The following is a 16,602-nucleotide window of genomic DNA, read 5'->3' on the forward strand; positions in this document are numbered from 1 at the left end:
CAGAGTAACATTGATCTCCGAGTGTGAAGAGTTGGACGATGTCTGCGCATGTTTGGGTGAGAAAGTGAGCTTGTTGTCTCAAAAATCAGTTGGGAGACAGAAATGTAGCCATGGACAGGTGGAGTCCAAGTGTGTACTGGGATGAGTAGTTGTACACATCAAATCTTTCAACACTTCTTGAGAAGAACGATGGAACATGCAGGAAAACAGTCTTACAAGCCTTCGTTTTGTGGCTCCAGAGGAAAGTTCAGCATCATTTACATGTCTGAGTTTGAAGACGTGAGCTGATCCGACCAGCTCGAGACTAAAAGGCACAGCTCACCTGAGTCTTTCAGCTCAACTGTCAGTGGTTGAGGTGGTTCTGGAATCAATAAAAGTCTGACAGGCAAAAACTTGACAACAACAGCTGGGATAAACGTTTTTTTTTCCACCGACACGTTCCCGTTGAGCTGCTGAGGACATCTTCCCTGGGAGAAGCTGAAATAATCTGATGTTCTCTCATCTGCCCCTCGCTCATCGGCGTGACGTGGGAGCGGTTGTTACCGATGGGTCCAACTCGCCTTCTGTGTTTCTTTTAGGTTTTATGCCAGGAGGAACTTTAAGGTGCAGAAAATATGCAACACGAGGTCTGTTTCCAGAAGGAATTCACAAAAGCTGAATGTTTGTGGACTGTCATTTAAAAGTCACATAGGCAGTTTTTCAATCAGATCTGATCTGAATTAAAGTTTACATTGAGACTGATACAGAAGAACCAGTGAGAACTTAGTATGAGTGTAACACACACACACACACACACACACACACACACACACACACACACACACACACACACACACACACACACACACACACGAACTGGACCAGCACCAGAGGACAGGGCGCTGTTTACAGCAGAAACAGGCGGCATCCTTTGGGATAAAGATAATAAAGCCAAAGCATCTGCTGGACATTTTCCACCTGTAAAACAGAGAGGGGGAGAGAGAGAGAGAGAGAGAGAGAGAGAGAGAGAGAGAGAGAGAGAGAGAGAGAGAGAGAGAAAACTTAGGAAGACATGGAGGATAAAAGAGGACAACATGAGTATGAGGCAGGAAAACTGGGTGATGGGGAACAAAGTAAGGGAATTAGAAAGTCTTAAAGTGTGTTTGTTGCATAACCTGGATGCATCAATGGTGGAAGAGAGAGAGAGAGAGAGAGAGTGAGAGAGAGCGAGTGAGTTGAAGGAATAGAGAGAGATGAAGGAGCAGAGAGTGATGAGGGAAAAAGAGAGATGGCGCCAGCTGTGTCCTTTCTTTTGCAGGACTGCTGTGTCAGTTCGAACCTTCCCTAGGCACGTTGTGTTACTGTTTATACTAGACACACACACACACACACACACACACACACACACACACACACACACACACACAGATCTACAAAACAAAAGTCGCTCCTAAAAAGCTCCAAGCAGGCGTGTAGAATTACAGAGATGTTATCACTGTTGTTCTGGTGACACATCCCAGGCTTGGTTTACATGGACCACATTAACCTGACTGTTGACCTCATCCTTGATAAGACCCTATTTGGCGTCAGGTGTTTGTTTACATGGTTTTCTTATAGAATATTCCATCCATACCCCTGTTTATAGGCTATGATCTGAACATGTCTGCAACACTCAGACCAGCACAGGTTGTAATCTGATGATTGCTTCCTCCTACTATGATCTTAGTCAGGCTGCAGGCGTTAAAAACCTGCTGTTTCCATGGCAGCGTCGTGTGTCGTAGTTGGGTTGATATTGTTACGTTGGCCATGTTAAGGTAACACGTTGTTCCTTGGAATATTTTTTCCAGCAGGGTGTGGGAGGCAGGTCATATGTTAATGTAGGTACATAAATACTGATATTTATTGAGCCCTACTTTAAATCGTCTTAGTGTGTCATGGTGAAAACTCACTGCTGGCAGTGGAGTGGAACCCAGTCCTGTCTGTACTGAGCCTGTTAGACTTTGCTTGCTTCCTGGCTGATGAGTTCAGATAATTAGAATTACTTAACAGCTTTTTGCAAACAGTAGTCATGAAGTACAATGTTTGCAGTATAATGGTAATGGCAGAATATACTGATTCATGAATGCTGATTTTGGCACAATTTCCCTGTATATTAGCAATTAATTAGCTTGAGAATAAATAGTATTAATAAGACGTAAATACAATAAACAGCATGAATCAAACATTAATTTAAACTGTAACATCTGTCTATCTGTTTTCTTGTTCTCTGGGAATCTCACCCTGCGCTCTGTTGTCACCCTGCGCCCCCGCTGTTGTCGCCCACCTCTATGTTCCGGGTGGAGAGAGAGGTGACGGCGTGTGTGTTGAGTTGTTTGGGGCCGAGTATCGTGGAGTTCTGGTGTCGTCTCTCAGCCGCTCCTCCATCTTCGGTGGAACTGACCTTTTAACTGCGGTGAGATGTTGTGACGTCCCTGGACTGAGCGGGTGAAGCCAGTCAGCTTAATGGTGAAGTCTTGTCACATGACCTGCGGTGAGCTAGCAGCAGAAAAAAACTCTGATTTTTCTGGTACACTGAGGACATGCACCCCCGACAACTCCCTGTGAGCAAGGGTGTCTGCGACAGCAGCGATGAAGCTACCCAAGGGTAGCAGTAAAATTACTAGAAACGTGTCCACATGAATGATATCTACTCACATGTATAATGATGCACTCAATCACAATACTAACACTGACACTAAGGGTTTGTGTGGGCGGGAAGATATGAAGCCTGTTGGCCTTCTAGTAAAAGCAGAAATGATCACATGACTCATGTAAAAACTTCATTTACACATGTGTTTACCATGCATACATACAGTACATGGACTCTGAATTATACCTCAGCTGTAATTCAAGCTGGAAAGTCTGTTGAGAGTCAGCGCTCGTCTACAGTGTAACAATAAAATTGTTATTAATATTAAGACTTAAATATGTAGATAAGGTAAAAAACAAACAGAAATGCAAGCAGGACAGCAGCCTGCTACTGTAGCATGAGCAGGAACACCTCCATCCCCAGCAGCAGGCCCACTGACCGTCCTGGGCCACACCCCCTTCTGGCCCGGACGTATTCTCCGTCTGCAATCACCTCAAGTTTTCTTCCAGCTCCTGACTGATTTGCACTCGATTAAAAATCCTGGATAAATAACAGTCACACAGTGGAGGCGTGTTTGTCATGTGCGTGTGGACAGGTGTGACCCCATGACCCTTTCTCTGTCATAGTCACGCACCCCGGGACACCCAGAGGTATAAACAGTCTTCGGTAGCCCCAGCGGGTCACCTGATTGAGGCGATGCAGACACGCCTCATTCATAATGTACACAAAGAGGAAACACTACGCCACCTCCTCTTGTCCCTCCACCCCCCGTCCCTTAACTCCTGCTGTCTCTCATGAAGACAAAGACAGACTCTAAAGAGTAGTCTCTGTCCTCGCCATCTCAAAACCCAACCAGGCAGCCAGTGTGCAAGTGTGTGTTTTAGCTGAAATGGTGGGAGTATATCCATGACCCACACATGCATGTGTATAGTACAGCCAACACACTCACACACACACACACACACACACACACACACACACACACATATGCATGGGACATGCATGCGCACACACACAGGCTTCATCTGAGCCCATTTATCTAGTGCCAAGCTCAGGCTTGAGCCTTCACCATGATAGATCTCCCTTCTCGCTCTCACGCTCAATTGTCCGACTCCGATTGCTCACCAGCTTAATCAATCATGCTCTCCAGGTAAACTGCTATAGGAAACCTACACGCACACACACACACACACACACACACACACACACGCACACACACACGTGCGGGGGCCGGGTGGGGAGCCTGCTGCTGCCTTAGTTGGGTGTTACTCTACCTACAAGGTTTTGTGTGTCCTCACTGGCTGAATGGCACAGCGATGCAGCTGTATGTAGCTCTATTGTTAACAAGTGACTGGGAAGGGTTAATTATGAATGGAGGGGTGTTGTGCTAGGTTTTAATTGGGAAAGACTGAGTGTAATTAAATGCAAATTACTTATATTTACCTGATAACATTCTCATGCATTTGAGAGCAAGGTTGAACTCAAACAGCCTGACAGAGGAGCAGGATATCACATGTGATGCAGTGCAACACGTTTTATGAATAACTCCCACCAACTGTGCTTAACTGAGAAATACGCAGATGCAGATTAGTATGGTGATTGAATATTCCTCCATGGATGTGAGGTGGTCAGCCACTTACATCCTGAGAAAAGACAGCACTCAGCACCTGCTGGCCACAGAGGCACATTAACCAGAGAGGAGAAAATGTTTTATTTTCACAGTTGTTGAATTACAGTTAATTAGTCTCAGCTGATAGAATCTGCATCCAGGGATGTTTGACATTTTAACCACAGCTGTTAATCAGTGGGTTTAAAAGGGGAAACCTGCTACCTGTGCTTCACTGCTGCTGCTAATGAAAAAGCAGCTATTGAAACATCCTGATGAGTGAATACACCATCAATCTTTTTATAACTCTCTCTCTCTTTTTCTCTCAACTTCCCCTCATCACTCTTTCTCCTCTCAGTCCGTCTTATTCCGTCTCACCCTCTCATTCCGTCCTTCTTAGTTGCTTATCCTCGTCTCAACACCAGAATAAGATGTTGCCGTCTTGCACTTCCACGAACCATCGGAGAGAATAACATCAACCAGAAACAAACTGTTTACGCCCCTCGACTGTGAAGAGGTGGAGAGTCGTTGAACAAATGATGACACATTGCATTGAAACAAAACTCGCTCTTGAAAAATGATGTTTTAGACGTGTCAACACACCCATCCAGGTACCAAGGAAGACTGGATCCTGCATTGTGCAATGATAGCATGACCATGGTCAACATTGGCGGGGTGCATACTTGGTGTCATATAAAATATAGTGATAACAATCTGCTTCTATACTGCATGATGTTCATAACTTCTTGCTGTTTTCACACAATCTAACTTTTAATATGGCTGCTTGTCTGTGCGGTTTATGTAATGCTCACCACAGCAGATTCATCGTACAACCCTTCAATGGCTGGAATGAATTCATTTAAGTTCTGAAGATGTGTGTTTTGGGTTGGGAGAGATCGCAAGTATCGGATGTCAGCGGCTGCCGATCATCTGCCTTCCCTCTTGATTCCAGAACAGTCTCGTGACCTGCGGTTCACCAGAGCACGAGCACATCCTACACGCTCTGACGGGTTGTCTGTGTCAAGCGGCTATAAAGACAGGCATCATGAGCCCGATCAGTCCTGTCAGGGCTGTCGCTGCTGGAGCGAGTCGGAACCTGGTTGTTAGACAGTGGTAAATTCAGATGACAGACATCCCTTGTATACAGGAAGTCCTGCTGTTTTCCAGCTCGGGATGAAGCGAGCTTGTCGGGCTATGTTCTCAAGGTCCACAGACACTAACTATCCTTTTTATGTACAGCACAACAGAGCAGAGAAATGACAGGTAGTTCCATTAGCCAGCCTCGAGAGAGAAGCATCAGATGCAATAAGCCCCGAAACTAAAGCTAATGATCAACCTCATGTACTCATCTATTTCTGGAAAGACCCCTTTGGACAGCTCTTTGATTGCAGCCTCTTTTTAAGAATTACTCTGCACCAAATAATCAACATCAGGGCATCAAGCACGTGGAGGTAGAATTTATGATGAAACATTTCTTGACAAAGGACAACTTAGTGCAGTCATGATGGGAGGCTCAGTTTATTTAGTGTAGCACCTTCCACAGGAGAGTTCCGCTGTTTGTCGTCTTCCCCTCTCCTGCAGGGAAATACCTTATAAAACGGTGTTGTATTGAAGCAATATTTCAGCCAAAAATTATATTTTGCCTTTCAAGTACTCTGAAATAGGTGTTTTGAGCTTTGAGCTTCCTGCATGACTTATTTTTGATTCCAAATGTCAGAAATGTATTCAAAAAAAGTCTTGTTCATCATCCAGTTGATTCCAGAAACAAGCACGAACACTCCTGGTCCACGCTGGTCCTTGTGTGTCAGGGGATCTTATGGTCCAGCTGACCTGTGAAATGGCAAAATCCTGCATTTCCCTTCATTCAGCTTACTTGACTCAGAGTTTCCACCGTCCACCAGCTGCCAGCACCAGCATCCGGTGCTGTGGGGCTCCTGGACTCTTCTCCCAGTGTCCTTGACTTGTTCAGTTTTGGAACTGATAGTTTGTACGTTAGAGCCACAGCATCGGCTCCTGGAATTGGGCCTCTTGGATTTGTAGTCTTTGTACTGACAGTCATTTTAATTTAAATGGAAAGTGACAGAGAGACCAACATCACATTTTACTGCTACAAAAACATGATGTTATATTGCAGACAATAATTAAAATCAAGCCCCAATTAGTTGCTGTCGTGTCCTGACATCAGGACAGCTCGCCGGGCGCAGGGAGGGGCTAAAGAGCCGCCTGAGGGCAGGAGGAAGGATAGACAGATGGAGTCTTTGAGCTGCAAGTGCACATTAGAAACGGTTTAACTTTCTGATGGTCAGGACACATGAGTGGGAGGTGATGGGAGTCAGGTGCGTTATGAACACTCCTCATATCCCACGTGAACCTGCCATCTGCCATTAATAACTTCCTCTAATTGGTCCACACGCGAGAGCAGTCTAAAACGCTGCGTCCTTGTTTGAGCGGAGGACTAATTTCCCAGTGGAGGACAAAGCCAACTTTATTTAGTGATAAAGATAAAGTTGGTGACCTCAGGCCAGGGTCATTAAGTAAGCAATGATAGGTTCAGGCTCTCAGATCTGTAACCCCCCAGCCCTTATATGCTCTTATGCCACAGTTCAAACTCTGTGTCTCCTTATCTTTAACCCAATGGCCACAAGGTCAGGGGCAAAAAACCCTCACCTTAAGTGAGTTATGCTTGAACACACACTGCCCCGGACCTGGATCTTCCTGATTGATTTCAGAAGAAACCCTTTGATTGGCTGAATGTGAGCGGCTTCACTAGCTTGTGTGTCAGATGTCCTCCAGTGTACAGTCGACCTGTTGCGGTGTCCTGCCATAAAACCTGGACCCTGCCTGAGGGGGGCACTGCACATGTACGCATTCGTTCATCTGGCTGTGTGACTGTGACTTGAAAACGCCCCCAGGCCTTGTGAAAAGACTCTGAGTGCATTGTGGGTCTTGAGGACCAGCACAGGTCCATCAAACAATGTGAGCATCCCAGCAGCATTGTGCTGTGGTGATGCAGCGCTCAGAGCAGCCTGTTCTTTATGACTGGAGGGACTCTCAATTGCTTAGCAGCAGTAGCTAAGCAAAGTACTTAGAGACCTGCAGCTTGTCAGGAGGGCTAGCACTCTGTGTCCCTGACTGCCGTGGATGATCCCACCTCCAGCTAAGAGCCCATAACACGCACAATCACGACTAATGCTGCCAGCTGTCGCCCACACAACAACAAGTTGCATTCGTTTTTTTAACTAAAGGAAGAGGCGTCACTTTTCAAAGCAGAGCTGAGAGCTTCTCGCTTTGTTACAGCACAAATCAACAAGACATGAACTTTGGGATGTGGTGAGATGGGATGGGGAGCAGTGAGAGCCACACACAGCTTAACGCACTGAATTATCACAACATGTAAAACATCCAAGCATGTTTTAATGACACAACATTGTCACGATCAGACTAAACAGCAGTGTAACTCACATTCATCTGTCTGCTGAGTGACTCCCAGTGTGTGTTTCTGAGATAGACTGTGTACTTCCTCTTCTTCTTCTTCTGTCTTTTTTTTAATTGACATCCAAATAATGTATCATGACACATCAGACTGTGATAGTGCGGCATTGTGTGTCTGCCTCATTAGTCACCTAATGTGCTGTGCCAGGCTGCTTTGCATGCTCTCTCTCACACACACAAACACACACATTCATACGCACAGCCGAGGTCCAAAGACACCGCCTCATCATCCACAGACATCAGCTCATGTTTCCTAGCGTGAAATGCTAGTTAGAAATATCTGTTAAATACACAGCAACGGCCTTCACCCAGTTTAGCTCAAGCTGGGCAACCAAATTTAATTCACTCTAACAGCCTAAGCAGTAAATTTAATCTCGCCTTATACATGAGGATTGGCGTATTTTAATATACTGGTAATCTTGTTATGATGAGAATCTGCAGAGCTCTCGCTGTGTTTACAGCCCCAGCTTGTAAACGCAGCAGTGTCCTGATGGCCAGTCTGGGCCTGTGGAGATACACTGTGACTTTCTGATTAACACTTGGACCCATGCACATGAACACCGGCCACGGATGGGTTTGGTGCCGTCCTATGACAGCAGTGGCCTTCTGATCACTGTGTTTTTATAATTAGTTTTTCTCTCAAAGTCTGACTCAAAAGCAGGAGTCGTGACGGCGAGAACTCTGGCCAAGCTGACCCGGCTGGGTGTGAAATGTCACGTCACGAACGCTGCACTGAACCGTGTTCAGTCTGCGTGTCGCAGCTTGTTTAAATGTTTATGATTATAACATGGTTCTGACTGTTTAATCCACATTTCATCTCTAGAAAGTGATTCTGCTGAGTTTCAGTCTGCTGATGCTTTCAGACCAAAACACCGTTGAAATGCCCTCTTACATCAAACTAGCACTTTCCCTTATTCATGACCACAGAGGCTGTGGATGTATGTGAATCTACTCGTGTGCCTCTCAGCCAACACAACTTCGATTACTGATGCGTCTCTTTTCAGCAGCAGAATTGGTACCTTTCAAGCTCGGAGGATACACTTCCTGCAGTGGGAGGCTGTGATTACTGAATCAATGCAGAGAAACCATTGTACTTGAATGAATGAGGCTCACTTTGAACAGGTCTCTGAGGTGTGTGTGTGTGTGTGTGTGTGTGTGTGTGTGTGTGTGTGTGTGTGTGTGTGCGCGCGCGTGTGTGTGCGTGTGTGTGTGGCGTGCACACTGTATATAAATGTGCTTTCTTTTATTAATGCTTATCTGGAGGTGTGTCGATGTGCCAGGCCCTGTCCTCCAGAGCCTTCCTCTCTCTGGGTTCTCTTTCATGGAATATTAGCATGCAAACAGCGTTGAGTCTCCTGCTGTCAGTTTGCTCTGGTCACTCCACAAATGGGAACCAAGTTGTTTCTCGTCAATACTCAAAACATCGAATCATTCTGAGCCTACATTTACAGCACTAGTATCTATGATGGCAGCAGTGGTGCATGAGCTGCAGTGATAGCATTGACAGTTGGATCCCCCTGTGTGTGTGTGTGTGTGTGTGTGTGTGGGGGGGGGGGGGGCGGATCAGGCCAGTCAAGACATAAACGGGCAGAGGAGAATGTTATTCCCTGTCTGACCCTGCAAACATGTGATATCTCCAAGCACACACACTCATCCAGTGATGTCATAAGCAAAACACTGGCTGTCAAACCAGCGTTGTTTTCTTCCTGTAGTGTGCAGGTCCAGCACGACATGTCTCCTCCCCTCTTCCCCTGTCTTTAACTCACATCCGTCTGTCCTCCTATGTCCTCTACCGTCTCTCTATCTGGACCTTTCCGGGTTGAAAATGCATGCATTCAACTGACGGCGGTTCAGAGGAGCTCCCCTGCTCGTGCTTTCATTGTTCGGAGAGTCTAGATCTTGACACCCCAGGCTAATCTGAATTTGGATGTGTGCAGCATGTAAATTTTTCTTTCTGTGTTTCACTCTGTACTGTATTTCAGTATGTGTGTGTGTGTGTGTGTGTGTGTGTGTGTGTGTGTGTGTACAAGGTGTGCAAATGAAGACATGCTGCAGTACGTAGTAGAGCCCCCCCCAATAGCTTCAAAATGAAGCATGTGTTTGTTTGTGTCCAATATTTCCCCTGACACCACTATCACAGTGGCGCTGCTGACATTCTTGCCATTAAGGCTGACATCTGCTGTAAATCAGATTTTTATATCACAAAGTGACTTGATAATTTAGAAATAAACTGTCTGCTCTTCAGAATTTGTTGTAGCATGACGTGTTTCTCCCTCTCATACGTGGGCTCGTTGTGTCCCTCCACCTGGTTGCATCCTACCTGGACCTAAAGTACCGCATCACGGAGCAGATTCATGCGCTTGACAGAAAACCATGTTGCTCTTGTTTTCTGAATGATCCAGATTATTGTCATGTGTCCCAACTTTAATGTGAAAGCTTGAACTCTCATGAAAGTTCTTGTTCCATAGGAGAGCTTGATCCCACTGAGGCGAACCTATCCCGCCTGCTTGATCAGCCTTTAGTTTGGTCTTGTGCCACAAGGTCATCAGTCCTAGGATTATTTGTCTACTCTGAGAAGGCACTGCTTGTATTTGAGGTTGGTGAGACAGAGAGAGTGCCCTGATTTGCAGCTCGGTGCCACTGAGGTGCCGCCGTCGGCCTTGGATGTAACGTAAACCCAGCATTACCGTTGTTTCTGACCTTCTCAGGGGGGAAGGGAAGGTCTGAAAATGGCACCACGAGCCTTGAAGACAGGAGTCACCTCAAATGCCCCCAACACAACGCAATAAAACAGCCGACTCATTCCGAATCAAACTCTTGATGACCACGTGCCAGCTTCTCCGGGGATGTTGAGCTCAATACAGAAAAAACAGGTCCGCTGTGGTTCTGTCTTTGAGTTGTGAGATAATGTTGCTGAGTCAGACAAAGTAGCTGCTCCGGTCCCCGCCCCGGCCCGGAGGCAGCTGGCGTTTGGTTGAACGTCCGGCTGAACTTGATGAACACGATGTCTCAGTGTCATCTGTTCATTCAAATGTGGCAGAGCCGTTCACTTGCTCTCAAAGGTGAACTGATCAGATGTTAAAGATGCTGACGTTCACTGCAAAAAAGAATTCACACATTCATTATGAAAATATTTCACACAAACATTCAAATAACATGAAACAACGCAGTGACGCTGTTTCCAACCAAAAGGTCAAATGTCATTACGATATAGTTTTCTGTTGAAATTTAAGAAAGAAACTACATGTCTTGACAGTCTGCTCTACGTGTGGTATGTGTGAGCCTGAGCCAGCGTGGACGTGAAGGACCAGCAGCTCTGATGTCATGAAAGCATTTGTCATGATTCCAAAATGATAATTGTGTTCCGTCAGAAAAAAGCGAGCGGTTATTTAAATCATTTTACAGAAGCAGAACGTTGCAGCAGACGATCATCGATGCTGTGGAATGTTTTCAGTGATATCATTATGCCTTTCCCACCATTACCTCAGCGCACTTTGCATCTGTATCATTTGCCATTGCAGTTGTCCGCTTTAAATAACGCGGAATGACATCAAAGGATGTTAATACTTTTCAAATGATTGTCCACAACCTTGAACAATGCAGGAAAACAGGGAAGCCTGTTTGACAGACCAGTAAAGGACAATTGATTTACACCTGCAGTTTGATGTTACACACCATCGGATCTCTGCGACTCATAATTGTCACACACCAACCAGAGATCCTTCTGGTGGGAGCTGACAAGCAGCCAGACACCATAACTGACTGAGAGATGCATGTCGTGCTGCTGTTAACGGCTCCAGCGGCTCCCTCATGGGCTTGTTATCCTAAACAGAAACCCTTCTTTCAAATCTGCACTCCTCTGCTCCTACTGCACATTATTGATGCCGTATTTCTAGATTTATTTGATTTATGGAACTCATCTGGCGACCCCCCTGCTGGGGTCCTGTATTAAGATCCTCCGACTGCTGATGACGTCGCACTGACAGATGAGTTTGTTCTTGATTTGGGCTTCACTCAGGCCTGTCATGATAACTTTATATTACCGTCATTTTCTATCGCTGCTATGATTGTCATTATTGCTATAACGATCATATATCATCATAAACACTGTTACTGCAGGAGCCAGTCAGGAGATGTGACACTGAACGCCATGGTGGTGCTCCAGATGAGACCATCACAACGACCAGGGTCATTTTGACCTGTGTCATTCACGGTCAACAGAGCCTCTGTCTTCAGGGATCATGTGACTGAGCAGTTAATGGATTGATAGCAAACCTGTGAAACTTGAATCCACATGAAAATCATCTTGTTTCTCTGTGTGGAGTCTGTCAATGCAGCGACGTCTTTTCATTGCAGATGGAAACATCTCTGTTGTGTTTTCAAAGCTTCTCTTTTCATTCATTTTTGCTTGGAGTCAAATGAAAATTGAACTCTCAGGTGGACATGAGACATGTGAGAGGACCCTGACCACGGTGCGAGAGGGAGCATCTGCTACAATGGACGAAAACTCACTAAAAGACCAATCTCAGGATGGATTTGTTGCGTAAAGGAGAGGTGCAGACCACTAAAACATGCCTCAGCATTGTTTTCACACACACTTCTATATAAAGATATACATACATAACTCTTGTCAAGGCATCATCCAGGTCAGAGGAGGGATCAGGGTCATTTGCATTTATCATATGACAGGCGGATTAAATGTTTATCATGCCAGCGTCACTCCTCACACCTGAAGTGGCGTGCAGGTGCAGCCGTGTCTCCAGCTGGACTCTGCTAACACAGAGTTTATCTTATAAAGAGTGACGACCACGTGGCGCCGTGTCCTGGGCAGTAATAGGGTGACTAGCTGGAGTGGCTCATTCTAACAGCTTTATTACTTCATTTGTCTGCGTGGCACCGGTCCATCAGCGCCTGTCAATCAATCTCCTCGGTGGAGCGTGAGCCTTAATATCTTTCAGATGTGTTTCATTCTCCTCCAGGGTGCGAATGCTCCAGTGCTCCAGCTTCCTCAGTTGCTATCGCTCACATGGAGGAAATTACGTTGGGAGGAGAGTAATAAATGCAAATGGTCGCATTAAATAAAGGAGGCCATTTGAAACGGGAACTATAAAGTGTAAGTTACGTGTGTGCTGTCAGGTGTTGATGATGTTACATGCATGTGTGTGCAGAGTATACATAATGTTGAGCTTATAATCGTGCGTGAACACTGTACATACAGTGCTGACACACACACACACACACACACACACACACACACACACACACTCAGGTCGATGGTACAGAAGGCTGAACACACTTGATGCATTAATAGTAAACTGAATTTTGCTGCGAACGGACGGACTGACCCTCTGCTTCCTGTGAGCAGGAGTCTGAGTTCTTACAGGCTGATTTATAATGTACGATTACATGATAATTGATTCATAATGGAGGATAAACATGCTTTTGTGTGAGCGCTGCTTTTCTGCAGACTCTTCCACATTTGACCTTTTCTTTTAATTATTGCACATTAATTCAGATGATAACAGAATTTTGCTAATTAGATTCAACATTTACTCTCCAGCTCCCATTCAAATCAGCTGTGAGTTTATGAGAGAGCAGCGTCTCGCCCTGAGCTGCTGCAGGATCTCCTGTCTAAAGCAGAGGCAGAGAAGGTTTCCAAGTCTAATCTTGTACTCGGTATCTTTATGAAGGATACATCTTTAATCTTCACTGCTGAGACTGGCTGTCACTCCTTAAATTCTCAGCTCCGGTGCTTGGATGCGACACCATTGGTGCTGACTAATCTACCTGTCCCTGTGGCTTTTAATCTGAGTGTAAAATTGAAGGCACTCATCTAAGTAGTGTTCATCTGTACCCCTCTCACTCTGAGCAATAATGCATTCAACATTCTCTTTTCTTTCAGTCTGAGAGAGCACTAATGTGGTTTGGTGCAGCATCCAGAATACGTCCATTAGCGCCGTGGGCCTGGCTTACTTCACTGGTGTATTAGCTTCATTCAATTAGGAGAGCTGCAGACCCTCAGTCCCCAATGACCCAGCTGAACCTCCTTCCTGAGGTCCTGAGGTCTGGGTCATGTGGTCCAGTGGCGCATTCTCCTACCCTTCATCTCTTATACTGGATGTGAGTGACACAGCAAACAATCCAAGAATGGGTTTGTTCATCATTAAGAGACGGCTGAGTGCTTCTGACAGACTTTAGTGCAAAACAACTGAGTTCATTGCATTTGAAAGAAAAGAGGATCTGAACCTTGGTCAGAGCTGGCCGAGACCGGGTGAGACTCCATCGTGAGCGGCTGTTGCTCTGCTGGCTACTCCAGCTATATGGGACTGACATGTTGGCAAGAAATAATCAATAGCTTAAAATGGGCTCGATAAAAGATCCGTAAAGAATGTGTTGTGTCCACATTCAAAAGTGTGCTGGTGCGAGTCTTTCAGGCCCCGGCGGTGCCCCTCAGACTAGAGCAGCTTTTATAAATGAGTAGAAGAAGAAGCAACACAACTACTGGGCCATTTGGTTCAGTTCTGTTGGCTAAAAGTAACATTATATTCTAGAGCTCCGCGTTGTCAAAGTAAGTTTCAGTGGATATGCATGACGAGACTCTCCGTCCCATCAGTCCTCCTGTAGCGTGGGAGAGGCGGATCAGCACCAGCCCAGCTCTCTGCCATCCCAACCCTTTCTGTAAAAAGCAGCTGTGAGACAAATCTCCTACGAATGAAGCACTTGCTGTAACTCTGTTCGACAACCAGAGACGTGGCCACGGCGCTGCGTGAGCAGGAAGTCAATGACCACGGGTTGAGCTGCGCGTCGCTCTCCTCACGTCCCTCTCCTCACGTCCCTCTGACGCGACTCTCCTTTAACGCATCTGAGTCACCTCAGGTTACGCTTCACGTTTCTCTGTTATACAGGAAGTTCATGGTTGATATTGTATGACACGATGATAATCATGATAACAATAAAGAAAATAAAATCATAATGTAGTGATCTAATTCTCACTCTCAAAAATACAAAAATGCCTCATGATATTTTAATATTACTCACCTGCTCCCCACCATTAGCTTGGCACAGTTTTTATGATTTATGGAGAACACAACGATTTGATTGCAAAACACAAACAGTGATGATTAATCACCATTTTTTGGGTTTGTAGGAAAGAGGAAAAAGCTCAATGCCACTTTTGAATAATAAACTGGAAAAGTAGCAGTACCTCCTGAATAATTTATTTTAATCTACATCTAATTTTTGAGAAAATAAATGGATCAAAGTTAATAACCCAATACAAACACAACTTTTGTCTACTGCAGGTTGCAAACACTCACAACAATATTCTAAACCATCAGTGTTCTTCTCAAGTTATCCAAAAATATGAACTTGCGGGAAAAGTTGAAAGCGTCTGACATAAAGAGGCTCCACGTGTGTGCTGACCATGGAGACGGCGTCGTTCCACGTGCACTTGCATGTGATGATTGGTGTCGATTTTTCAGATCAGATCTTTTGCAAAATGTCACCAGTCTTCTGATGGGATGATTTGTACAAATCTGAATATGAAACCGTCTTTGTGGTTGTGAAGGTCAGACAGACCGACCCGTTGTCGTAACCCTAAGAGCGACGGAGCGAGACAGTGCGCTGGAACTTTCTTCTTCCACTGTAAAAGTTATTCTTTCCTCCGTCACACCTGTACAGACGCAGGTGTTCAGCGTTCTTTGCTGAAAGCCTTTGCGGTGTCACAGCTAGCTACTCTCACCTGTTGCCCTGCTACATGGCGCTTACACCTGACCGGCGTCTTACAACTAAGACCCTCCGTGCCTGTTTCACCTGCTTGTTCAAGGGTGTGCTATTTTGAAAGGCAGTACTTTGAAATGGCAGGAAGTGACATCATTTTAGATGCTTGTGTCAAATACTAAGGGGTGTTTTCTTAATTTGAAAAACAGTGCGTTCTGCATAGAAAAGTGAGGTGCGAAGCTATCAGGTTTCATTTACTGTCTGTTTTTTTGAGTGTGCAGGGAAACATAAAAAACTGCTCTGGCCTTTGGATAAAAATAGATGACAAAAATTGTGTATTTTACCAACTGAGCCAAATTACACAAATACAAGTCAGTTCACATATTACAAGCAGCTTGTGTGACGCTTCAAGAGCTCCATGTTTGCTTTCACACAAAATGAGAGGTTTCTACACACGTGTTGTGGCCTGATACAAATGTATATGGTGTGTGTGTGTGTGCGGGTGTGTGTGTGTGTGTGCATGTGTGTGTGTGTGTGTACTCCGATCTGACTCTGTGGTTTGGACTCCCGCTGAGAGTGATGTTTGCAGACATGATGGATAGTGTTGGCATATTAATGTGAGACTGTTAGAGTGATGTTTAATAACCCAGCACAACTAATGGTGTTGAACATGTCGAGCATTATTATGCTTCAGCAATCTCAATTTCGCACGCTTCTTCATGGATTTCTGTTTGTGTGTGTGTGTGTGTGTGTGTGTGTATTAAGAGTGTGCCCTCTTGCATTTGGTTTTATTCCTTATATTATTTGCCTCTTCATGCCTGCACCTGTGTGTCTCTGTGTGTGTGTCATTAATGCCTTTTTCAGTATCATCTGCTGCAACTGCAGTGTTTACATACACAACCTCGTCAGTAACAGCGGCTGTATTACTCCCTCACTGAGGCTGATGCACATCATTGTCACAAGTTAAGTGCGGGACGAACTCCAGAAGCACGAGACCGTGACGAAAACAACTGTCTGCGATGATGAAATGGGGACGGTGTCGTCCTCCTGGCTTTATGTACCAGGCCAGTCACGTTAAATGTCATTGCAGTGATATTTATTTGAGCACTTAAGAGGCAAGGGAAGGATAAATAGCACTAGCTTAGCTCCTGGTTATTGGGTAGTATGTCTTTTCTAA

General features: G+C 45.3%; 1 protein-coding gene across 1 annotated transcript in view; it reads left to right on the top strand.

The window, feature by feature from the left end:
* Positions 1-16,602, top strand: part of kcnh2b (potassium voltage-gated channel, subfamily H (eag-related), member 2b) — a 242,697-nt gene that overhangs the window by 24,394 nt on the left and 201,701 nt on the right. The gene's annotated exons all lie outside the window — the stretch shown is intronic.

Source organism: Aulostomus chinensis, chromosome 21 (genome assembly GCF_037954235.1).
Source record: "Aulostomus chinensis isolate RoL2024-O1b breed Wild chromosome 21, RoL_Achi_v1.0, whole genome shotgun sequence".
NCBI lineage: Eukaryota > Metazoa > Chordata > Actinopteri > Syngnathiformes > Aulostomidae > Aulostomus > Aulostomus chinensis.